The 24,533-nt window shown below is 48.6% G+C and overlaps 1 protein-coding gene across 2 annotated transcripts in view; it reads left to right on the top strand.

The window, feature by feature from the left end:
* The window catches only part of SLC12A9 (solute carrier family 12 member 9), a 40,580-nt gene that overhangs the window by 1,101 nt on the left and 14,946 nt on the right, over positions 1-24,533 (top strand). The window lies entirely within an intron of this gene.

A 24,533-nucleotide genomic window follows, 5' to 3' on the forward strand; every position in this document is an offset into this window, starting at 1 on the left:
ACACAAAGCCCGCTCTGACCTTGTTGCGGACTCTAGATGCCGCTCTTGGATGCGCCCACCACCCTCTAGTGGGCGCAGGGACTGCGTTTTCGGGGAAAAGGAAGGAAAAGGGAGTAGAAGCTTTGGAGAATGGAGGGCCGCCCAGGGGGCCTCAAGGACCAATCCCAGTTTGGATAACCTTGCAGCGACCGTTCACACAGTCACCCCATAAACATTCAGTGTTGGGGACCTACTGTGCGCGCAACCAATCCCTGAAAAATGTCCAGAGGGGGCGCGCGCACTAAGCCGCGCTAGGGAGTAGAGAAAAATCGAGGAAAAAACGGTAAAGAAAAGGTGGGTGTGGCGGGTGCGGTGGCTCACGCCTGTAATCCCAGCACTTTGGGAGGCCGAGGCAGGCGGATCATTTGAGGTCAGGAGTTCAAGACCAGCCTGGCCAACATGATGAAACCCCGTCTCTACTAAAAATACAAAAAGTATCTGGGCATGGTGGCGCGCGCCTGTAATCCTAGCTGCTCGGGAGGCTGAGGCAGGAAAATTGCTTGAACCGGGACCTAGGAGGCGGAGGTTGCAGTGAGCTGAGAGCTGAGATCGCGCCACTGCACTCCAGCCTGGGCTACAGAGTGAGACGAAATCTCAAAAAAAAAAAAAAAAAAAAAAAGGTGGGTGTGTCCGAGAGGGTGAGGGGTCCGGCTAGATCTCCAAATCGCCCTTCTCACTCTCACTCTCGTGTTTTGAGGGGGCTTCCCCGCCGCCCGCAGCCATGACCCCTGAGGCTGGGGCTGCGGCTGCGGCTGCTGTCTTTCCTGAGCTGTTTCCTGTCTGGCTCCTGGGGGCCCTCGGGATGGCTGGGAGGGGCCCTTCCTCTCATTGCCAACTCCCCTCACCCTCCCATCAGTTAGCGGGGAGGGTTCAGCACAGCCGTGCTCCTCCCACCAACCCCCTTCTACTTCAGGGAACTTAACAGTATGGGTTACTGGATAGATGGATTGGAGGGGGTGCTGCTCCAGGAGTCAGCCCCTGCAAGGGGCAGAAGGAAAGGACTTAGACTCCCACAGTAATTAGCGGGGACACAATTTTTTTTTGAGACAGAGTCTCCCTCTGTTTCCCAGGCTGGAGTGCAGTGGCGTGATCTGGGCCCACTGCAACCTCCGCCTCCCGGGTTCAAGCGATTCTCCTGCCTCAGCCTCCCAAGTAGCTGGGATTACAGGCGCAGGGCACCAACCCCGGCTAGTTTTCGTATCTTTAGTAGAGACAGGGTTCCGCCATGTTGGCCAGGCTGGTCTCGAACTCCTGACCTAAAGTGATCCACCCACCTTGGCCTCCCAAAGTGCTGGGATTACAGACGTTAGCCACCGCCCCCAGCCGGGGGACAGAATCTTGAGGAGCCTAGCAAGAGAGACGTTGGAGCCCAGCAAGAGAGACATTGGAGTCCAGGATGCTTGGGGGGCTGCCAAGCGCCCTTACATCCCAGAAAGGACAGCCGGGCCTGTGATAACCTCTTGTCCCGGCTTACTTATCTTCCTGCTGCAAGAGGTGTTCCCCACACCCCTGCCCTTCCTCGCTGTTCTGCCTGGGTCCTGTGCCCGGGTCGGGGGGGGTCACCAAGGGCAGGAAACAGCCGGCTTCGCTGGAGCCAGGCAGACCAGGCTGGAGCTGGGAATTCCCTCCTCCCTCCCCGATGCAGGCCCAGTCTCCCCTTCTCTTATTCAGCTTCTCCCTCAGGGTTCTCTGCAACCCTCTCCCAAACCCCTGCCCTGCCTTTTGCTACTCTCACTCTGTACCCAGATCCTGTAGCCTCTAAAAGTTATGTCTTCTGGCTGGGGACAGTAGCTCAGGTCTGTAATCTCAGCATTTTGGGAGGCTGAAGCGGGTGGATCACTTGAGCCCAGGAATTCGAGACCAGCCTAGCCAACATGGTGAAACCCCTTCTCTACTAAAAATACAAAAATCAGCTGGGCATCATGGCACACACCTGTAGTCCCAGCTACTAGGGAGGCTGAGGCACAAGAATCGCTTGAACCCGGGAGGCAGAAGTTGCAGTGAGCAGAGATTGCACCACTGCACTCCAGCCTGGGCAACAGAGCAATACTCTGTCTCGAAAAAATATATAAAGTAAATAAATAAGTAAATAAATAAATAGCCTGGGCGCGGTGGCTCATACCTGTAATCCCAGCACTTTGGGAGGCCAAGGCGGGCGGATCACCTGAGGTCAGGAGTTTGAGACCAGCCTGGCCAACATAGTGAAACCCCATCTCTACTAAAAATACAAAAATTAGCCGGGCGTGGTGGTGCAGGCCTGTAGTCCCAGCTACTCGGGAGGCTGAGACAGGAGAATTGCTTGAACCCTGGGAGGCGGAGGTTGCAGTGAGCTGAAATCATGCCACTGCACTCCAGCCTGGGCAACAGAGTGAAACTCTGTCTCAAAATAAATAAATTAATTAAACAATAGAAAACACTCATCTCAGTGGGGCACAGTGACTCATACCTGTAATGCCAGCACTTTGGGAGGCTGAGATGATAGGATCATTTGAGTCCAGGAGTTTGAGGCCAGCCTGAACAACATAGTGAGACCCTGTCTAGAAAAAAAGAAAGAAAGAGAGAGAGAGACAAGAAAGAAAGAAAGAAAGAAAGAAGGGAGGGAGGGAAAGAAAGAAAAGAAAGAAAGAAAAAGAGAGAGAAAGAAAGAAAGAAGGAAAGAAAGAAAACATTCTATTCCACGTCAGGTCATCAGCCCACACCCCACACCAGGCAGTAATCTATTTCCTACCATCTAGTGTGTGCCAGTCAAAGAATGAATAAATGAAATCTTTCTTGAGCATCTACTATGTGCCGAGTGATCACATTGCTAGTTTTCAAGATTTGTAAAACATGGTTCCTGGCCTCAAAGAGAATCTGGTAAAAATTAATATAGTTTTATGTCATCTGGTGAATTATAACCTGGTAGAAAAAAAAATCCCATGATTCCCCCTTTACGTGGAGATGGCATCTGAGATTTTCACTTCAATTCTCAGGAACCACCCTTAGTCTATCCTGTGTGTGTGAAGTCATGTCCTCCACCCTTAGACCACCCAGAACCACTTTCCAGGCAAGCAAATTCAGTAGCCACTGAATTACAGAACATGGGTGAGCATTCACGTTACTACTGAATCCATGCCTGTTCTGCAAACCAAACAAAACTCAGCCCTCCCTTCTTCATTATTAGAGCACTTTGCTGTTCCCTACCGAAAATATTAGGCTGTCACCTTTGTTCCCAGCCCAGAGCAATATACTGCTATCACACGGTACATTATTGGTACTTGTGCATAGCATCCACCAACAGCTACTGGAGTTTTTTCTTTTCTTTTTTATTTTCTTTTATTTTATTTTTGGAGACGGAGTTTCACTCTTGTTGCCCAGGCTGGAGTGCAAAGGCGCGATCTCGGCTCACCACAACCTCTGCCTCCCGGGTTCAAGTGATTCTCCCACCTTAGCCTCCCAAGTAGCTGGGATTACAGGCATGCGCCACCACACCGGGCTAATTTTGTATTTTTAGTAGAGGCGGGGTGTCTCCATGTTGGTCAGGCTGGTCTCGAACTCCCGACCTAAGGTGATCCACCTGCCTCGGCCTCCCAAAGTGCTGGGATTACAGGCGTGAGCCACTGCATGTGGCTCTTTCTTTTTTTTTAGAGATAGGGTCTTACTCTGTTGCCCAGGCTGGAGTGCAGTGGCACAGTCATGGCTCACTGCAGCCTTGACCTCCTGGGCTCAAGCAATCTTTCCTCAGCCTCCTGAGGAGCTGGGACCCCACGCAGGGACCATGCCCGGCTAATGAGTTTACTTTTTCTTGTCCAGATCGTGACAGTTGTTTTGAGTAATCCTGGAGTTACAGCTTTTCCTATTGTAAGAAATAACAAGCAACAAATCATCCCTTTCTCTGTAAATTGTTGAACTTCTCATTACTCTTTCCACATCTCAGTCTCCCCTCTTCTGGGCCACCTAACTGTGTTGGGTCCAAAGTTCAGGTTTACCCCAAAGTTCATGAAGTTTAAGCTTCAGCACCTCTCACCAGCCTGGCTTCTTCCACGGCCCTGGTTAATAAGTGCCACAATTTAAACAGTTTTGAAGGTGAGTTTCAGCAGGACAACACTTGAAATGACCTGAAATCTTACAGCTCTGTTACAAAAGGAATTTGATAGAGTTTTCAACATTACCAATAGAGTTGTAAAGCCCAAATAAATTTTTATAAACAATGATGAAACCTTAAAAACTTAGCCAGGCTACTCGGGAGGCTGAGGCAGGAGAATCACTTGAACTTGGGAGGCGGAGGTTGCAGTGAGCCGAGATTGTGCCACTGCACTCCAGCCTGGCAACAGAGTGAGACTCCGTCCCACCCCCACCAAAAAAAAAAAAAACTTAGCCAGGCACTGTGGCTCACGCCTGTAATTCCAGCACTTTGGGAAGCCAAGGCAGGAGGATTGCTTGAGTCCTGGAGTTTGAGACCAGCCTGGGCAACAAAGTGAGACCCCTATCTCTACCAAAAAATAAAAAAATAGCTGGGCGTGGTGGCATGTGGCTATGGTCTCAGACACTGGGGAGGCTGAGGTGGGAGGATCACTTGAGCCTGAGAGGTCTAGGCTGCAGGGAGCGGTGATGGCACCACTGCATTCCAGCCTGGGCAACAGAGCGAGACCCCATCTCAAAGCAAAAATTAATCAGCCATCCTAGAGGAAAGACGGAGAAAGAATAGAAAATAATATTACAAAATCATCATATAAAGAGGTGGTCAAAGAGTACACATCTAAGAAAAAGGTAGTAAATCCAAGTATTCCAGGGCTATATCAGGCTTCTTTACTATAAATGTTGTTATTTTTCTAGCTTGTATAATATTTATGATATTTGTCATATTTTAAACATTTGAGGTCAGTTGTGATTTCTTCTCTCAATCCAAAGATTTTATACCTTTTTTTTTCTTTTTTTAAGAGACAGGGTCTCCCTTTGTCACCCATGCTGGAGTGCAGTGGCACGATCGAGACTCATTGCAGCCTCGAACTCCCAGGCTCAAGTGATCCTCCTGCCTCAGCCTCCCAAGTAGCTGAGACTACAGGCATATGCCACCATGCCTAGCTAGTATTTTTAGTGTTTGTAGAGACAGGGTCTCACTATGTTGCCCAGGCTGGTCTTGAACTCCTGAGCTCAAGTGATTGTCTAGCCTCGGCCTCCCAAAGTCCTATGATTACAGGTGTGATCCACTGCACCTGGCCTGGCTAATTTATTTTATTTTTATTTTTTGTAGACATGAGGTCTTGTTATGTTGTCCAGGCTGGTCTCAAACTCCTACCTAATTCTAGCACTGTGTGAGGCCAAAAAAAAAAGTTGAAAAAAAGGCTGGGTGCAGTGGCTCACACCTGTAATCTTAGCACTTTGGGAGGCCAAGGCGGGTGGATCACCTGAGGTTGGGAGTTCAAGACCTGCCTGGCCAACATGGTGAAAGCCCGTCTCTACTAAAAATACAAAAATTAGCCAGGTACAGTGGCACACGCCTGTAATCCCAGCTACTCAGGAGGCTGAGGCATGAGAATTGCTTCAACCCAGGAGGCAGAGGTTGCAGTGAGCCAAGATTGTACCACTGCACTCCAGGCTGGGCGACAGAGCGAGACTCTGTCTCAAAACAAAAAACAAAACAAAAAGCAAAAAAAAAAAAAACCGGACAAGGTGTGGTGGCTCATGCCTGTAATCCCAGCACTTTGGGAGGCCGAGGTGGGAGGATCACTTGAGCCCACAAGTTCCAGGCCAGCCTGGGCAACATAGTGAGACGCCAGCTCTAAAAAGAAAAAATAGCCGGATGCGGTGGCTCACGCCTATAATCCCAGCACTTTGGCAGGCCGAGGCAGGCGGATCACGAGGTCAGGAGATCGAGACCATCCTGGCTAACATGGTGAAACCCCATCTCTACTAAAAATACAAAAATTAGCTGGGCATGGTGGCGGGCACCTGTAGTCCCAGCTACTCGGGAGGCTGAGGCAGGAGAATGGTGGGAACCCGGGAGGCGGAGCTTGCAGTGAGCCGAGATCGTGCCACTGCACTCCAGCCTCGCCAGGTGGCTAAGCACACAGCCTAAGTCGTGGTGCACAGAGGATCCTACAGGATCATGCAGGAAGCACAGCCCATGCAGGTTTCAGGTGAGCTTTCTGCAGAAGGTGATGATGTCTGAATGAGTCCTAGAGGAGATTGGCAGGAAAGGAGTTTAAAGGCAGAGTTGTGAGGTTGCCCCATTCAGAGAGCTGCCAGAGTTCACGACGCCAGGTCAGAGAGGGCAAGGACAGTGACCATGGGTGAAAGGGAGAGGTGAGTGAGGGCCAGCCTCAGGTCGTTACAGGTTTTTGCAGGACTGCCCTGGGGAGCTAGTGAAGGGTTTTAGGCCAAGAAGCAACATTGTATGGTTTGTAGAGAAAGATCCCACTTGTACAACTTTGGAGAATAGACTGAAAGGAATCAAGACTGAAGGCGGGGAAACCAGTGCAGTATCCAAGTGACTGTGAGTTTGAACCCAGAGAGGCATGTATGTGTGAGTGTGTGTGTGTTGGGGGGGACGGTGCATGCATGTATGGTGCCGGGGAGGATTCAGGAGATGTTAAGGGTTGGGTGTGGTGGCTCACACCTAAAATCCCAGCACTTGGGAGGCCGCAGCTGGCAGATCACTTGAGACCAGGAGTACAAGACCAGCCTGGGCAACATGATGAATCCTCATCTCTACAAAAATTAGCCAGGCGTGGTGGAGCACGCCTGTGGTCCCAGCTGTTCTGGGGGCTGAGGTGAGAGGATCACCTGAGCCCAGGAGGCAGAGGTTGTAGTGAGATGGCACCACTGCACTCCAGCCTGGGCAACAGAGCAAGACCCTGTCTCAAAAATAAAAATAATGGGCTGGGCATGGTGGCTCACGCCTGTAATCCCAACTATACAGGAGGCTGAGACAGGAGGATTGCTTGACCCCAGGAGGTGGAGGCTGCAGTGAGCCGCTGTGATCGCTCGACTGCACTCCAGCCTGGGCGACAGAGTGAGACCCCGTTTCAAAAAAAAAAAAAAAATTAAAATAAACAAAAGAGTGTGATTGGCCGGGCGTGGTGGCTCACGCCTGTAATCCCACCACTTTGGGAGGCCAAGGCAAGCGGATCACCTGAGGTCAGGAGTTTGAGATCAGCCTGAACAACATGGTGAAACCCAGTCTCTACTAAACATACAAAAATTAGCTGGGCATGGTGGTGCGTGCCTGTAATCCAGCTACTTGGGAGGCTGAGGCAGGAGAATCGTTTGAACCTGGGAGGTAGAGGTTGCAGTGAGCTGAGATGGTTCCACTGCACTCCAGCCGGGGCAACAAAGCGAGGCTCTGTCTTTAAAAAAAAAAAAAAAAAATGCCATGCGCGGTCGCTCACGCCTGTAATCCCAGCACTTTGGGAAGCCAAGGCGGGCAGATCCCGAGGTCAAGAGATCGAGACCATCCTGGCCAACATGGTGAAATCTCGTCTCTACTAAAAATACAAAAATTAGCTGGGTGTGGTGGTGGGCGCCTGTAGTCCCAGCTACTCGGGAGGCTGAGGCAGGAGAATCGCTTGAACCCGGGAGGCAGAGGTTGCAGTGAGCCAAGATTGCACCACTGCACTCCAGCCTGGGTGACAGAGCAAGACTCTGTCTCAAAAAAAAAAAAAAAAAAAACAAAAAAACCACACACACAGGCACACACAAAAGAGTGATTGACCCTTTAACATTGCATGCAGACTTTCCCATCCTGCTCCCCTCCCTAGTGCTGGGGATAGAGGAAGGGCTCTTGAGTGCTGTTGGAATAGCAAGAGGCTGAGAGAAATAGCTAGAAATGGCAGAGAGCATCAGTGAGCTGATAAAAATGAGAGGAGAAGGGCAGAGCTTGTAGCAGAGGCCAGGGATGCCAGAGGGCATGGAGGTGGAGGAGAGAGAGGCTAAGGGGCTGGGGCCAGAGCTAAGAACGACTGTTCAGGGAGGGGAGTGGAAAGGTACGGGGTAGTGGGAGGGTTGGGGAGAGGTAGTGGGAGGCTCATTGTCCCAGCAGGGGGAAGTCTTTTGTTTCCTCTCTTCCCCTGACAGCCTGGCAGGATATGAGGCCAAGCCCCCCCATGCCAGCAGCATCACAGCACCCACTGGACTGCACTGTGGCCCTTCCCTGACTATTGTGTCCTGGCTGGGAATGGGGGCAGGGGCAGGCAGGAGGCTGGCTCTAGGAGGGAAAGTAAGAAGGACTATTTGTGGCTGGAGGCTAGGATACCGGGGTCTGGAAGGGACAAGAAGCTCTTGGGCTGGTTAGGGGAGCTTGGCACAGAAAGAAGTGTGTGGGGAGGAGCAGGAAGCCAGGCCGGGTGGGGCCGGCACCAAGGGTAGCAGGTCGGGCCAGGGGAAGGTAGGCCGGGCCCAGAGGAGATGACGCAGGGCCTCAGGCCTCTCCCAGCCCCCACTCTTCCAGCGTGGGGACCAGAGAGCTCACCTGAACCTCAGACAACCCACCCCCACCTCCATTCCCTAAGGCTGACATCACCCCATGCGCCACAGCCCAGCAACCTGTCTGGCCAGAGCCTTCCACATCCAGCTGCTGCCCAGATACCCTTCCTCCCCAGGATCCAGAGGTCTGGCCTCGCACTGCTGCCCTCCAGGAACCCTGGAATTTCATCCCTCCCCTCGGCTCACTCCTGGGCCGTTTTGCCCCATCAGCTGTTCTTGCAGGAAGGGCGCCCTGCTCAGCTCGTCTCTCTTCCCGAGAGTCTTTTGTTTGCTGGGTCTGCAGGAAATTGGAGGGGCGGTGGCCAAGGGCTCATCTGCCCCTGGGACCTGGGGGAGGGGGGCGCAGATTCACCAGACTTAATCCTGGGGAGTTTACAGCAGGAATGGGGTGGGGGAGGGTGGGGGTGAGGTGGGCGGATCTCCAGGAAATTAGCATTTAAGGCCTAATTCTGAGAGTGCCATTAGATCTCCTTGTCCCGAAGGGGCAGACGGGGCATGTGTGTGTTCCAGGATCTGGAATCCCTAGAAGTGAGGGCTGGGGGAACACTCTGAGGTCACCTAATAGGTTGACAGGAGCGTTGACACCAAGGTAGAAAATCTCAGATACTGAATCCCACAATCTCCTCTATATCTATCCACCATTTTTAAAAATAGAGATGGGGGCTCGCTATGTTGCCTAGGCTAGTCTCGAACACCTGGGCTCAAGAGATACTCTCGCCTTGGCCCCGCAAAGCGCTGGGATCACAGGCATGAGTCACTGGGCCCAGTCCCACAGTCCCGTCTTTTACACGCCTGGGATCCTGCGGATGCCAAGAGGTGGGGAGGCAGGTCAGACCAAACTGTCTTTGAGAATTATTATTTTTTCCATTAAAAAATGGTGGAGAGGACGACCCGCACGTAGCCACACAATTCGCGCCTTCCCAGGACGCAACCGCAGAAAAAGCGGCGGTGTGGACGCTCTGGCCGGCCGGCGTCCTCTCGTTGGTTGCCCTCTCTCTGAAGCCATCATGGTCGCCGCCATCTTTCCTTCGCGGCCGTCAGTAACGTGGGCAGCACGCCCCAGGCCCCCGACTGCTGGCGTGCAGTGGGGCGGATTCCGGAGGGTTCCTGCAGCCACTGTGAATGTTTGGTTATTCCAGGCGCAGGGCAGCAGCGAAGAAAACTGAAGCTCCTGTTTCGTGGAGCTTAACTTCCTTTCTTTTTTGAGACAGGATCTCTTTCTGTTGCTTAGGCTGAGAGCATGGGCAAGGTCATACCTCATTGCAGCCTCGAACTCTTGACCTCAAGTGATCCTCCACACTTGGCCTCCCAAAGTGTTGGGATTATAGGCCTGAGCCAATTTTATTTCATCTATTTATTTTTAAAAAATTTATTTAAAAAAATTTTTTTTTCTTTTTGAGACAGTCTGGCTCTGTCGCCCAGGCTGGAGTGCAGTGGCGCGATCTTCGCTCACTGCAAGCTCCGCCTCCTGGGTTCACGCCATTCTCCTGCCTCAGCCTCCCGAGTAGCTGGGGCTACAGGCGCCCACCACCATGCCTGGCTAATTTTTTTGTATTTTTAGTAGAGACGGGGTTAGCCAGGATGCTCTGGATCTCCTGACCTTGTGATCTGCCTGCCTCGGCCTCCCAAAGTGCTGGGATTACAGGCGTGAGCCACTGCGCCCGGCTATTTCAATTTTTAAAATTTTTTTGTGGAGACAGTCTTGCTATGTTGCCCAGGCTGGTCTCACTCTCCTGGGCTCAAGTGATCCTCCTGCCTCCACCTTCCAAAGCATTGGGATTGTAGCGCCCAGCCATGTGGTTCAATTTTAAATGGGATTGGCAGGGAAGATTTCACTAGGAAGATAATATTTGAGTCCAGAAGACCTAAAAGAGGTTCTGAAGTTGTCTGAGGAGCAGCCCAGAGGCGCTAGTGGGGCACCGCGCAGGAGGTGAGAAGAGAGATGTGGGGATGGAGAGGCTACATTACAGGCATGGGCCACCATGCCTAGCATTCTGAGACACTTCTGAGCAGAGGAGATACTGTTATTTATTTATTTATTTTGAGACAGAGTCTCACTCTGTCACCAAGGCTGGCATACAGTGACGCGATCTTGGCTCACTGCGACCTGGCCTCCCGGGCTCAAGCGATCTGCCCACCTCACCCTCCCCAGTACCTAGGATTACAGGTGTGCGGCACCACGCCAGCTAATTTTTTTGGATTTTTAGTAAAGGAGGAGACTACCTTTCATATTGTCTTATGCCTAATTTCTGCCTCTAAAGAAAGTAAAAACTAAAAGGCAGAAATAAAATCTACAAGCAGACAGCCCGGTGCCATACCTTAGGCCTAGTAGTTAAAGATCGACCTCTGACCTAATCGGTCATGTTATCTACAGATTACAGACATTGTATAGAAAAGCACTGTGAAAATCCTTATCCTGTTTCGTTCCGATCTAATTACTGGTGCATGCAGCCCCCAGTCACGTACCCCCTGCTTGCTCAATCGATCACGACCCTCTCACACACACCCCCTTAGAATTGCGAGCCCTTAAAAAAGACAGGAATTGCCGGGTGCGGTGGCTCACACCTGTAATCCCAGCACTTTGGGAGGCTGAGGCGGGCAGATCACGAGGTCAGGAGATCGAGACCATCCTGGCTAACACAGTGAAACCCTGTCTCTACTAAAAACAGAAAAAAATTAGCCGAGTGTGGTGGCGGGTGCCTGTAGTTCCAGCTACTCGGGAGGCTGAGGCAGGAGAATGGCGTGAACCCAGGAGGCGGCGCTGCAGTGAGCCGAGATCACGCCACTGCACTCTAGCCTGGGTGACAGAGTGAGACTCCGTCTCAAAAAAAGGAAAAAACAAGAAAGACAGGAATTGCTCACTCAGGGAGCTCAGCTCTTGAGACAGGAGTCTTGCTGATGCCCCCGGCCGAATAAACCCCTTCCTTCTTTAACTCTGTCTGAGGAGTTTTGTCTGCGCCTGGTCCTGCTGCATTTCTTGGTTCCCCGACAGGGAAGCGGGGTGAATGGCGGATGGTCGAGGCAGCTCCTTAGGCGGCTTAAGCCTGCCCTGTGGAACATCCCTGTGGGCGACTCCCACCAGCCTGAGTGACGCAGATCCTGAGAGCGCTCTCGGGTAGGCATTTGCCCCAGTAGGACGCTTCGCCAGAGCAGTGTGTGGCAGGCCCCCGTAGAGGATCAACACAGTGGCTGAACACCAGGAAGGAACGGGCACTTAGAGTCTGGACATCTGAAACTTGGTAAGACTAGTCTTTGAAACTTGCCCACTCCAGGCCGGGTGCGGTGGCTCACGCCTGTAATCCCAGCACTTTGCGAGGCTGAGGCGGGCGGATCACGACGTCAGGAGATCGAGACCATCCTGGCTAACATGGTGAAACCCCGTCTCTAATAAACATACAAAAACATTAGTCGGGTGTGGTGGTGGGCGCCTGTAGTCCCAGCTACTCTGGAGGCTGAGGCAGGAGAATGGCGTGAACCCAGGAGGCGGAGCTTGCAGTGAGCCGAGATCTGCACTCCAACCTGGGCGACAGAGCGAGAGGCCGTCTCAAAAAAAAAAAAGAAACTTGCCCACTCCATTTAAGTGGAAGCGTGGCCTGATCACCCATGGCGTGCCTTTATCAGCGCTTTGGTTTTAGTTTTGACTTGGTTTGAATTGCTTGACAGGACCAGTCTTAGGAACTTGCCTACTCCATTTAAGTGGAAGCGTGGCCTGATCACCCATGGTGTGCCTGTACCGGCACTTTAGTTTTTGTTTTTGACTTGACTTAGATTGCTTAATACTTTGGGTTTGGTTTTGACCTAACTTAGATTTCTAGATACTCTGATTTTAGTTTTGATTTTAGTTTGGTGCAAACTGTGAAAGTGTGTGTGTGCCCTTTTTAGCTGTTGTTTTGTGGTGTGTGTGTGGTGTTTTGTGTGGAAGAAGCATAGGTCAGGCACAAATAAGCCCACCCTACTAGGAACTATGTTGAAAAATTTCAAAAAAGAATTTAAAGGAGACTATAGGGTACTATGACACTAGGAAAACTTAAAACTTTGTGTAAGATAGACTGGCCAGCATTAGAGGTAGGTTGGCCATTAGAAGGAAGCCTGGACAGGTCCCTTGTTTCAAAGGTATGGCACAAAGTAACCTGTAAGCCAGGGAACCCAGACCATTTCCCGTACATAGACTCTTGGTTACAGCTAGTTTAGACCCCCCCGCCCCCAACACACAGTGGTTGCGAGAACAGCAGCATAAGTGGCTGGCAGAGGCAAAGAAAGAGCAGCAGAAGGAGAGAAAGGAAAGAGACAGAGAGGAAAAGAGGCAAAGAGAGAGAGGAAGAGACAGAGAGGAAAAGACAGACAAAGAGGGAGTCAAGGAGAGAGAGACAAAGAGGCAGAGAGAGAGAAGAGACAGAGGCAAAAAGAAAGTCAAAGAAAGAGAGACAAAGTCAAAGAGAGAAAGAAAGAGAGAGATATACAAGTAGTTAAGAAAAAAAAAGATGTACCCTATTCCTTTAAAAGCCAAGGTAAATTTAAAACCTATAATTGATAATTGAAGGTATTCTCCGTAACCCTATAACACTCCAATACCACTTTGTTGTCAGTGTAACCAAAGCCGTATCCCGAAAGCACTGAGGCCTTCCTATCAAAAATCCTTAACTCAGTAACCCGCGGATGGCCCAAATGCATTCAATCTGTAGCGGCAACTGCTTTGCTAACAACAAAAAAAAAAAGTAAAAAAAAAAAAAACTTTTAGAGGAAACCTCATTGTGAGCACACCTCACCAGTTCAGAAGTATACTAAGGGAAAAAAAAAGGAGGGGGGCGGAATTTATATAAAAAGAGTATTATATAGTAAATTGTTGTCCTGAAATAAATTAACTGGTTTAAAGAAAGAAATATTTGTAATAAGTCAAAAAGTTGAAGAATGTCGAAGAATTGTCTGCGAAAGCCGTGAAAGAAAAAAAGTTATAAAAAAGAATTTATGCAAAAATGTAGTATAATTTAAAAGTAACTAGGCCTCCTGAATGTAAAACTATTGGAAAAAAAAATAGTTTATGTGCAAGGTGTATAAGAAAAGTAAAATATACCTTTGGTAAAAGGATTATAAGGAGGCATAAGAATGTACATTTTTACCTACATTAAAAAGTTTAAAAAAAATTATTGTTTTAAAAGTTTAAGCAAGTTTTAAAACGTTAATTGTAAAGAAAATTCTGTATGTAAACATATTAGCTAAAGTTAAAGAAGTATCGTCCAGTTTTTCTGTGAACTGGACATTAAAGTAAAAGCATAACAGGTTTTTCTTAAAGCACCAGCCTGCTCTTTAGCAAAAATTATAAAAAGTTAAAAAGAGTCTCTAAAATCTTACCTTATGGTCAAACATTAAAAATTTTAGATAAATATGTCTACAAGGTTTTATTAAAATTGGGTTTAACCTTCATAACACACTAATATAAAGATAAAATTTAGCTTATCTGGTATAAAAATCATACGAGAAGCATTGTTAAATGTAAAAAAAATGTGGCTTTCTTTAGTTTAAAAACTAATAAAAATAGGTGCTAAAGGAAATTTCTCAGCAAAAAGGCACTAAGGACTATAAAGTCCACTGCCAAGGTCCCCACATTTAAAACAAAAAGTCAGTTTCTTAAAAATCATATACTTGGTTTATCTTCACTTTCTTTTCTCTCAAAAACTTAAAGTCTTTTAGCACATGTACCACCCCTAGAATTTCCGGTGAACCAGCACCAGCCTGAATATCACGTTCTCATCAAACGGTGGAAGAAAAACTCAAGCCAGCCTGGGAAGGACCCTACCTTGTGCTGCTAACCACCAAGACTGCTGTTCGTACAGAAAAAAAAAAAAAAAAAAAAGAATGGACTCATCACACCCGAGTCAAGAAAGTGCCACCCACTCCACAGTCGTAGGCCATAGTCCCCAAGGAAAACCCTACCAAACTAAAGCTAAGAAAAACACCTCTTTTCATCTATTCTATTACTCTTTCTTCTTTCCTCATTCTATTGCTGACCATCTAGTTATTAACATAACCAAGTCAATTTCTCCTTAAACTATTGCATTTAATGATTGCTTTGTTATACCCTGTGAGGACTTGCCAAGTCAAAGACAGCTCTCTACTTCAGAAAAGTACTTCTGTCCCTCCTGACTCTCCTCAGACTGGGCATTACTAAATTGGGACCATTTAATCCAGGCAGATTTCGATAAAGACCCCAGTGCCAACGAAGAGTCTTGTCCCCCGATGTAGAGCTTGCATGCCATAGTTGGTCCAACGTTCTGTGGACCATTAAAGAGCAAGGATGGACTGCCCCAACCGGTTTTTGTAATTTCCTAAAACCATATCTTCATTTTACTAGAGGATCATAGAAGTTAAAGACTTAAACTTTAGCAATTAAGACAGGATACCAAGATGCAAATGCCTAGTTAAAATGGATTAAATATTCCATCTGCACGTTAAACAAAAGCAATTGTTATGCTTGTGCACGTGGCAGGTCAGAGGCCCAGATTGTCCCCCTTCCACTAAGGTGGTCCTCCAGTCGACCAGGTGTGGGCTGCATGGTAGCTCTTTTCCAGGATTCTCCAGCCTGGAGTAATAAGTTGTGCCAAGCTCTCTCTGCTGTATCCCTAAGTCTGGCACCCTGCGGGTCAGCCCCCGAGGGTCATCCAGCTTCTGTCTCCCAGCACTAAGTTCACTTCGTGTCTCTCACTACAGCGAGGAAACTTAGCATTCCTTGGAGACCTGAAGGGATGCGATGAGCTTAAGAATTTTTCAAGAGCGTATTAATCAGTCAGCCCTTGTTCATCCCTGAGCGGATGTGTGGTGGTATTTTGGTGGACCTTTACTAGGCACTCTGCCGAATAACTGGAGTGGCACTTGTACTTTAGTCCAGTTGGCTATCCCTTTCACCCTGGCATTTCATCAACCAGAGGGAGAAAAAAATAAGACATTGTAAAGCGAGAGAAGCCCCTTTTGGGTCTTTTGACTCTCATGTCTATTTAGACGCAATTGGAGTCCCACGAGGAATACCAGATCAATTTAAAGCTTGAAATCAAATAGCTGCAGGATTTGAGTCAATATGTTGGTGAGTGACAGTTAATAAAAATGTAGATTAGATAAACTATATCTATTACAACCAACAGCAACGAGCTTTTCATGAGTTAAAAGAAAAACTCATGTCGGCCCCAGCCCTGAGGCTACCTGACCTGACAAAACTCTTTACACTTGATGTGTCAGAAAGAGAAAAAATGGCGTTAGAGTTTTAACCCAAACTGTAGGGCCCTGGCTAAGGCCAGTGGCCTATCTCTCAAAACAACTAGACAAGGTTTCCAAAGGCTGGCCCCCAGGTTTAAGGGCCATAGCAGCAACGGCCCTGTTAGCACAAGAAGCAGATAAACTAACCCTTAGGCAAAACCTGAATACAAAGTCCCCCCATGCTGTGGTAACTTTAATGACTACCAGAGGACATCACTGGTTAACAAATGCTTGATTAACCAAGTACCAAAGCTTGCTATGTAAAAATCCCCACATAACCATTGAAGTTTGCAACGCCCTAAACCCCACCACCTTGCTGCCAGTATCAGAAAGCCCCGTTGAACATAACTGTATAGGGGTGTTAGACTCAGTTTATTCTAGCAGGCCCAACCTCCGAAACCATCCTTAAACATCAGTAGACTGTGAGCTGTATGTGGACGGAAGCAGCTTCGCCAACCCCCGCAAGTGACTCTGAAGAAGACGACAAGCCCTGCTCCAGTCACACCCGGAAGCTGACTGGTCCACGCACGGCCAAATCATGAGAAAACTCATCGCAGGACTCATTTTCCTTAAAATGTGGACTTTTACAGTAAGGATTTCAACTGACCTTCCTCAGACTGAGGACTGTTCCCAGTGTATACATCAAGTCACTGCAGTAGGACAAAAGGTTGCTACGGTCCTATTATTTTACAGTTATTATAAGTGTACTAGAACTCTAAAAAAATCTTGTTTGTATAATGTTATTCTATACAAGGTATGTAGCCCAGGAAATAACCAACCGGATGTGTGTTATGACCCACCTGAGCCTCCCATAACCACAGTTTTTAAAATAAGATTAAGAACTGAAGACTGGTGGGAGCTCATAAACGATACGAGTAAAGTGTTAGCCAAAACAGAAGAAAAAGAGGTGCCCAAACAAGTCACCTTAAAATTTGATGCCTGTGCTGTCATTAATAGTAAGTTAGGAATAAGGTGTGGTTCTCTTAATTAGAAAAGAGGCTATGTGGCAGAAAATAAGTACGTCTGTCATAAATTAGGACTGCGTGGAAATAAATGTAAATACTGGTCTTGTGTCATTTAAGCCACTTAAATAAAAAAATAAAAATAAAAAGGACCCAGTCCACCTTCAGAAAGGAAAAAATGGCCCTTCCTGTACTAAAGGACAATGTAACCCCTTAGAGCTAGTAATAACCAATCCCCTGGATCCTCGCTAGAAAAAAGAGGAGCCTGTGACCTTAGGAATTGACAAGGCCAGACTGGATCCTCGAGTAAATATCTTAGTTCGAGGAGAAGTTTATAAACGCTCTCCTGAGCCAGTATTTCAAAACTTCTATGATAAACTAAAAGTGCCAGTACCAGAAATTCCAGGAAAAACAAGAAATTTGTTTTTGCAATTAGCCGAGCATGTAGCCCAGTCTCTCAATGTCACTTCGTGTTATATATGTGGAGGAGCTGTAATAAGAGATCAATGGCCATAGAAAGCCCGAGAATTGGTACCTACAGACCCAGTTTCTGATGAATTCCTGGCCCCAAAAAATCACCCTGATCATTCTAGGTCCTAAAAGCCTCAATCATTGGACAATACTGTATAGCAAAAGTGGAGAAGGACTTCATCCTTCCTGTAGGAAGACTGCATGGTGGAGTTCAAACCACACAGAGAAAAATCCATTCACTAAATTTCCAAAGTTACAGACCGTTTAGGCCCACCCAGAATCCCACAAGGACTGGACGGCCCCCACTAGGCTATACTAGATATGTGGACATAGAGCCTACGCTAGGCTGCCTGACCAGCAGACAAGTAGTTGTGTTATTGGCACTATTTTATTTTATTTATTTATTTTTTTGAGACGGAGTCTTGCTCTGTCGCCCAGGCTGGAGTGCAGTGGTGCAGTCTCGGCTCACTGCAAGCTCTACCTCCTGGGTTCACGCCATTCTCCTGCCTCAGCCTCCCGAGTAGCTGGGACTACAGGCGCCCACCACCACGCCAGGCTAATTTTTTATATTTTTAGTAGAGATGGGGTTTCACCATGTTAGCCAGGATGGTCTCGATCTCCTGACCTCGTGATCCACCTGCCTCAGCCTCCCAAAGTGCTGGGATTACAGGCGTGGGCCACCATGCCCGGCCTGTTGGCACTATTAAACCATCTTTCTTCCTACTGCCCATAAAAACAGGCGAACTCCTACGCTTCCCTGTCTATGCTTCCCACGAAAAGAGAAGCATAGCCATAGGAAATTGAAAAAATGATAAATGGCCCTCTGAGAGAATCATACAATATTATAGGCCTGCTACTTAGACACAAGACGGCTCGTGAAGATACCGGACCCCCATTTACATAATCAACTGAATCATATGGTTACAAGCTGTCTTAAAAATAATCACTAATAAAACCGGCAGAGCCTGGACTATTCTAGGCCAGCAAGAAACTCAGATGAGAAATGCTCTCTATCAAAATAGATTAGCTCTCGACTACTTGCTAGCAGCTGAAGGAGAGGTCTGTAAGAAAATTAACCTTACTAATTGCTGCCTACACATAATCAAAGGCAAGTAGTTGAAGACATAGTTAGAGATATGACAAAACTGGCACATGTGCCCAGGCAAGTGTGGCATGGATTTGATCCTGAGGCCATGTTTAGAAAATGGTTCCCAGCGCTAAGAGAATTTAAAAGTCTTATAATAAGAGTTATAATAGTAATAGGAACCTGCTTACTGCTCCTTTGTTTGCTACCTGTACTTCTTCAAATGATAAAAAGCTTCATCGCAGGCCGGGCGCGGTGGCTCACGCCTGTAATCCCAGCACTTTGGGAGGCCGAGGCAGGCAGATCACGAAGTCAGGAGATCGAGACCATCCTGGCTAACATGGTGAAACCCCGTCTCTACTAAAAATACAAAAAAATTAGCCGGGCGTGGTGGCGGGTGCCTGTAGTCCCAGCTACTCGGGAGGCTGAGGCAGGAGAATGGCATGAACCCAGGAGGTGGAGCTGGCAGTGAGGGGAGATTGCGCCACTGCACTGTAGCCTGGGCGACAGAGCGATACTCCGTCTCAAAAAAAAAAAAAAAAAGCTTCATCGCTACCTTAGTTCACCAAAATGCTTCAGCACAAGTGTACTATATGAATCACTATCCATCTGTCTTGCAAGAAGACATGGGTAGTGAGAATGAAAGTGAGAACTCCCACTATTGAGTGAGAGTCTCAAAGGGGGGGAATAAAGGAGGAGACCACCCCTCATATTGTCTTATGCCCAATTTCTGCCTCCAAAGAAAAAGTAAAAACTAAAAGGCAGAAATAAAATCCACAAGCAGACAGCCCGGTGCCACACCCTAGGCCTAGTAGTTAAAGATCGACCCCTGACCTAATCGGTTATGTTATCTATAGATTACAGACATTGTATAGAAAAGCGCTGTGAAAATCCCTGTCCTGTTTTCTTCTGATCTAATTACCGGTGCATGCAGCCCCCAGTCACGTACCCCCTGCTTGCTCAATCGATCATGACCCTCTCACGCGCACCCCCTTAGAGTTGTGAGCCCTTAAAAAAGACATGAATTGGGCCAGGCGCGGTGGCTCACGCCTGTAATCCCAGCACTTTGGGAGGCCGAGGTGGGTGGATCACAAGGTCAAGAGATCGAGACCATCCTGGCCAACATGGTGAAACCCCGTCTCTATTAAAAGTATAAAAATTAGCCAGCTGTGGTGGTGGGCACCTGTAGTCCCAGCTACTCGGGAGGCTGAGGCAGGAGAATCGCTTGAACCCGGGAGGCGGAGGTTGCAGTGATCTGAGATCACGCCATTGCACTCCAGCCTGGGCGACAGAGCGAGACGCCGTCTCAAAAAAAAAAAAAAAAAAAAAAAAGGAATTGCTCACTCGAGCTCGGCTCTTGAGACAGGAGTCTTGCTGATGCCCCAGGCTGAATAAACCCCTTCCTTCTTTAACTCAGCGTCTGAGGAGTTTTGTCTGCGGCTCATCCTGCTACATTAATGGAAATACAATGTTGGCCAGGCTGGTCCTAAACGCCTGAACTCAAGTAATCCACCCGCCTTAGCCTCCCAAAATGGTGAGAATACAGGTGTGAGCCACCGCGCCCAGCCGGGAGATGCTGTTAATATTGAAGTCAGGGCATCAGGCATACAGCAGGACTGTAGTTGGTGAGTCAGGCCATCATACTTACAGATGTGGCCTTTGGCTTTTGCTTTGAGGAGAAAGGCATGTCATTGGAGAATTATGGAAGGTGGCACCCATCATCGGGAATGGATATTTACCTAAACAGCATCCCTCTAGCTTCTCAGCTGAGAGTAGATTTTGGGACAAGTGCAGAAGTGGGAAAACCAGTTAGGAGGCTATTGTGAAAGCGGAAGAGGTGATGGTGGCTTGCACTTGGGTGCTAAAATGTGGTTGCAGACTGGTTATAACTTGAAAGTGGAGGCCAGAGGAATTGTCCATGGTGTGGATGTTGGATGTGAGAGTATTCCGGTGTAACCCCAGGTTTCCGGCCTGAGAGGACCACAGGAGGAGCAGGTGGTGGGAGTTTGAGTATTTGGTTTTGGACATACCAAGTTTGAGTTGCCCATTTGATGTCCAAGCAGGGATGGTAGTAGAGCCGGGTGCAGTGGCTCACGCCTGTAATCCCAACACTGTGGGAGGCCGAGGTGGGCGGATCACGTGAGGTCAGGAGTTCAAGACCAGCCTGGCCAACATGGCGAAACCCCATCTCTACTAAAAATACAAAAATCAGCCAGGCGTGGTGGCATGTGCCTGTAATTCCAGCTACTTGAGAGGCGGAGGCAGGAGAATCGCTTGAACCTGGGAGGCAGAGGTTGCAGTGAGCAGAGATCTCGCCACTGCACTCCAGCCTGGGTGACACAGTGACTCCATCTCAAAAAAAAAAAACAAACAACAACAAAAAAAACAACAAAAAAAGATGGTAGTAGATTGTTGGCTATACAGCCTGAAGTTCAGAGTAGAGGTCTGGGCTAGAGGTACACCCTTGGAGGCACTATCATATAGATGGTATTAAAACAGATTGGGCTGGGTGCGGTGGCTCGTGTCTGTAATCCTAGCGTTTTGGGAGGCTGAGGTGGGAGGATTACTTGAGCCCAACAGTTCAAGACCAGCCTGGGCAACATAGTGAGAACCTGTCTCTAAAAAATATAAAAAATTAGCCGGGCATGGGTGCATGTGCCTGTAGCTACTCAGGAGGCTGAGGCAGGAGGATTGCTTGAGCCTGAGAGATAGAGGTTGCTGTGAGCTATGATGGTGCCACTGTACTCCAGCCTAGGTGACAGAGTGAGACCAAGTCTCAAAAATAAATAAATAATAAATAAATACAGAAAAAATAGAACTATGAGACTGGATGAAATCGTGAAGGGAGTGGGTATAAATGTTGAAAAGAGGTCAGGCGCGGTGGCTCACACCTGTAATCCCAGCACTTTGGGAGGCCAAGGTGCGCGGATCATGAGGTCAGGAGATCGAGACCATCCTGGCTAACACGGTGAAACCCCGTCTCCACTAAAAATACAAAAAATTAGCTGGGTGTGGTGGCGGGCGCCTGTAGTCCCAGCTACTTGGGAGGCTGAGGCAGGAGAATCGCTTCAACCCAGGAGGCGGAGCTTGCAATGAGCCGAGATCGCGCCATTGCACTCCAGCCTGGGTGACAGAGTGAGACTCCAGACTCTGTCTAAAAAAAAAAAAAAAAAAAGAGAAAGAAAGAAAGAGCTAGGATAGACAACTAATATAAGGAGAGTTTTTTGTTTGGTTAGTTTTTTTTTTTTGAAATGGACTGTTGCTCTGTCGCCTGGGTGGGAGTGCCTCAGCCTCCCGAGTAGGTGGAATTACAGGCATATACCACCAGGCTTAGCTAATTTTTGTATTTTTAGTAGAGACGGGGTTTCACCATGATGGCCAGGCTGATCTTGAACTCTGACCTCAAGTGATCCTCCTGCTTCGGCCTCCCAAAGTGCTGGGATTACAGGCGTGAGCCACCGTGCCCGGCCTTCACTTCCCTTCTTACCAAGTTTGAGTGTCTTTTTTAAGTGGGGTCTTGCTCTGTCATCCAGATTGGAGTGCAGTGGTGCGATCACAGCTCACTGCAGCCCCGCCTCCCAGATTCACTCTAAACTGGGCTAGGCAGGCCTGGCAAGGCAGTGGGATGTGGAGGGAGTGGAACACAACATTGAGACCCAGTCAAGAAGAGGACCCAGGGCGGCCGCGGTGGCTCACGCCTGTAATCCCAGCACTTTGGGAGGCCGGGGTGGGTGGATCAACTGAGGGTAGGGTTTGAGACCAGCCTGGAGAACATGGTGAAACCCTGTCTCTGCTAAAAATACAAAAACTAGCCAGGCATGGTGGCAGACGCCTGTCATCCCAGTTACTCCAAGGCTGAGGCAGGAGAATTGGTTGAGCCTGGGATGCGGAGGGTGCAGTGAGCCGAGATCGCGCCACTGCACTACAGCTTTGGGCAACAGAGAGAGACTCTGTCAAAAAAAAAAAAAAAAAAGATGACCCAGAGGAGACTAAAATTTAGTCAGGGAGAAAGTCTCTGTCAGGCCTGAGCCCAACAGTTCTCTACCTCACTGTATCCCCAGTTCATCCACCCTACCGTCTTTCTACTGTGCCCCTCCCCTTCTCTCTCCCCCCAACATCTTCCCTTCTTTTTTTTTTTTGAGACAGAGTTTCGCTCTTTCACCCAGGCTGGCGTACAATGGCGTGATCTTGGCTCACTGCAACCTCTGCATCCCAGGTTCAAGTGATTCTCCCACGTCAGCCTCCCGAGTAGTTGGGACTACAGGCGCCTGCCACCATGCCTGGCTAATTTTTGTATTTTTAGTGGAGACAGGGTTTCCCCATTTTGGCCAGGCTGGTCTTGAACTCCTGACCTTAAGTGATCCGCCTGCCTTGGCCTCCCAAAGTGCTGGGATTACAGGCGTGAGCCACAATGCCCAGCCTCTTTTTCCCTCCCTCCCTTCTTTCCTTCCCTCCCTCCCTCCTTTCCTTCCTTCATTCCTTCCTTCCTTTTCTTTTTTTTTTATTGCGATAAGATCTTGCTCTATCACCCAGATGGGTGTGCAGCCATAGGATCATAGCTCACCGCAGCCTCCATCCTTCCACCTCAGCCTCCTGAGTAGCTGGGACTACAGGTGTGCGCCACCATGCCCAGCTGATTAAAAAAAAAAAAATTAGAGACAGTGTCTTCTGTGTTGCCCAGGCTGGTCTCGAACTCCTGGCCTCAAATGACCCTTCTGCCTCAGCCTCCCAAAGTACTGGGATTATAGGTGCAAGCCACTACACCTTGCCACAGTCTTTTTTGTTGTTTGAGACAGGGTCTCACTCTGTCACCCAGGCTGGAGTGCAGTGACACTATCATAGCTCACTCAACCTCCTGGGCTCAAGGGATCTTCCAGTTTCAGCCTCCTGAGTAGCTGAGACAACAGGCGTGCACCACCATGCCTGGTTAATTGTTTTCTTTTCTTCTTCTTCTTCTTTTTTTTTTTTTTTTGAGATGGAGTTTTGCTCTTGTTGCCCAGGCTGGAGTGTAATGGCGAAATCTCAGCTCACCGCAACCTCTGCCTCCCGTGTTCAAGCGATTCTCCTGCCTCAGCCTCCCGAGTAGCTGGGATTACAGGTGCGTGCCACCACGCCCAACTAATTTTTGTATTTTTAGTAGAGATGGGGTATCACCATGTTGGCCAGGATGGTCACAATCTCCTGACCTCCTGATCCGCCCACCTCGGCCTCCCAAAGTGCTGGGATTACAGGCGTGAGCCGCCGCGCCTGGCCCAATTTTTTAAAAAAATTTTGTAGAGATGAGGTCCCACTTTATTGCCCAGGCTGGTCTGGAGCTCTTGGGCTCAAGTGATCCTCCTGCCTCAGCCTTCCAAAGTCCTGAGATTACAGGCGTGACCCACTGCACCCAGCTCCTCGCCACCTTCTTGGTGCCAATCAAAATAGTCCTGAATAAAGTCTGACTTACTGTTTTAACAAGAGTCAGTTTTTTTCTTTAATAAGCGCAGTAGAAGAGGTGAACTGAAGAGGAGGGGCTGCAGTCATTGATGAAGACAAGGTCCAAGGCAAAACCACAGACTAACAGGGTAAGGTGGAGGTTGAGATTTACCGAAGCAGAGTTCAGTGACGGACAGGCCAGGGTATGCCGAGGGAGTGCTTATAACTGACCCTGAAAAAGTTTTTTTTTTTTTTTGAGACAGAGTCTCTTTCTGTCGCCCTGGCTGGAGTGCAGTGGTGCGATCTCAGCTCACTGCAACCTCTGCCTCCCAGGTTCAAGCGATCCTCCTGCCTCAGCCTCCTAAGTAGCTGGGACTGCAGGCGCACGCTTGAGTTCAGGAGTTCCAGAGAAGCCTGGGCAACATCGCGAAACCCGGTCTCTACAAAATATTTAAAAATTAGCCAGGCATGGTTGTGTGTGCCTGTGTAGTTCCAGGCACTCGGGAGGCTGAGGCAGGAGGATGCTTGAGCCCTTGAGCCGGAAAGGCTGAAGTTGTAGTGACACGAGATCGCGCCACTGCACTCCAGCCTGTGTAATAGTTCCTGGATCCAAAAAAAAAAGGAAATGTATCTGAAACTTTCCAAGCTTCAATTTCCTAATCTGAAAAATCGAAATAGCAGTACCTACCTCACAGAGTGGCTAATTTAATGCAGTGCTATTTGCAAGGGATAATTTATCGAACCTTTAGGCGTTGTTCTAAAGTGCCTATTAAATGCTCACTGAACTTACAGCCTTAGGAGGGACGTTCGAGTTTATGCCCACTTTACATATGAGGACGCGTTGGCAGGCGGTA

Source organism: Pongo abelii, chromosome 6 (assembly GCF_028885655.2).
Source record: "Pongo abelii isolate AG06213 chromosome 6, NHGRI_mPonAbe1-v2.0_pri, whole genome shotgun sequence".
NCBI classification, from domain to species: domain Eukaryota; kingdom Metazoa; phylum Chordata; class Mammalia; order Primates; family Hominidae; genus Pongo; species Pongo abelii.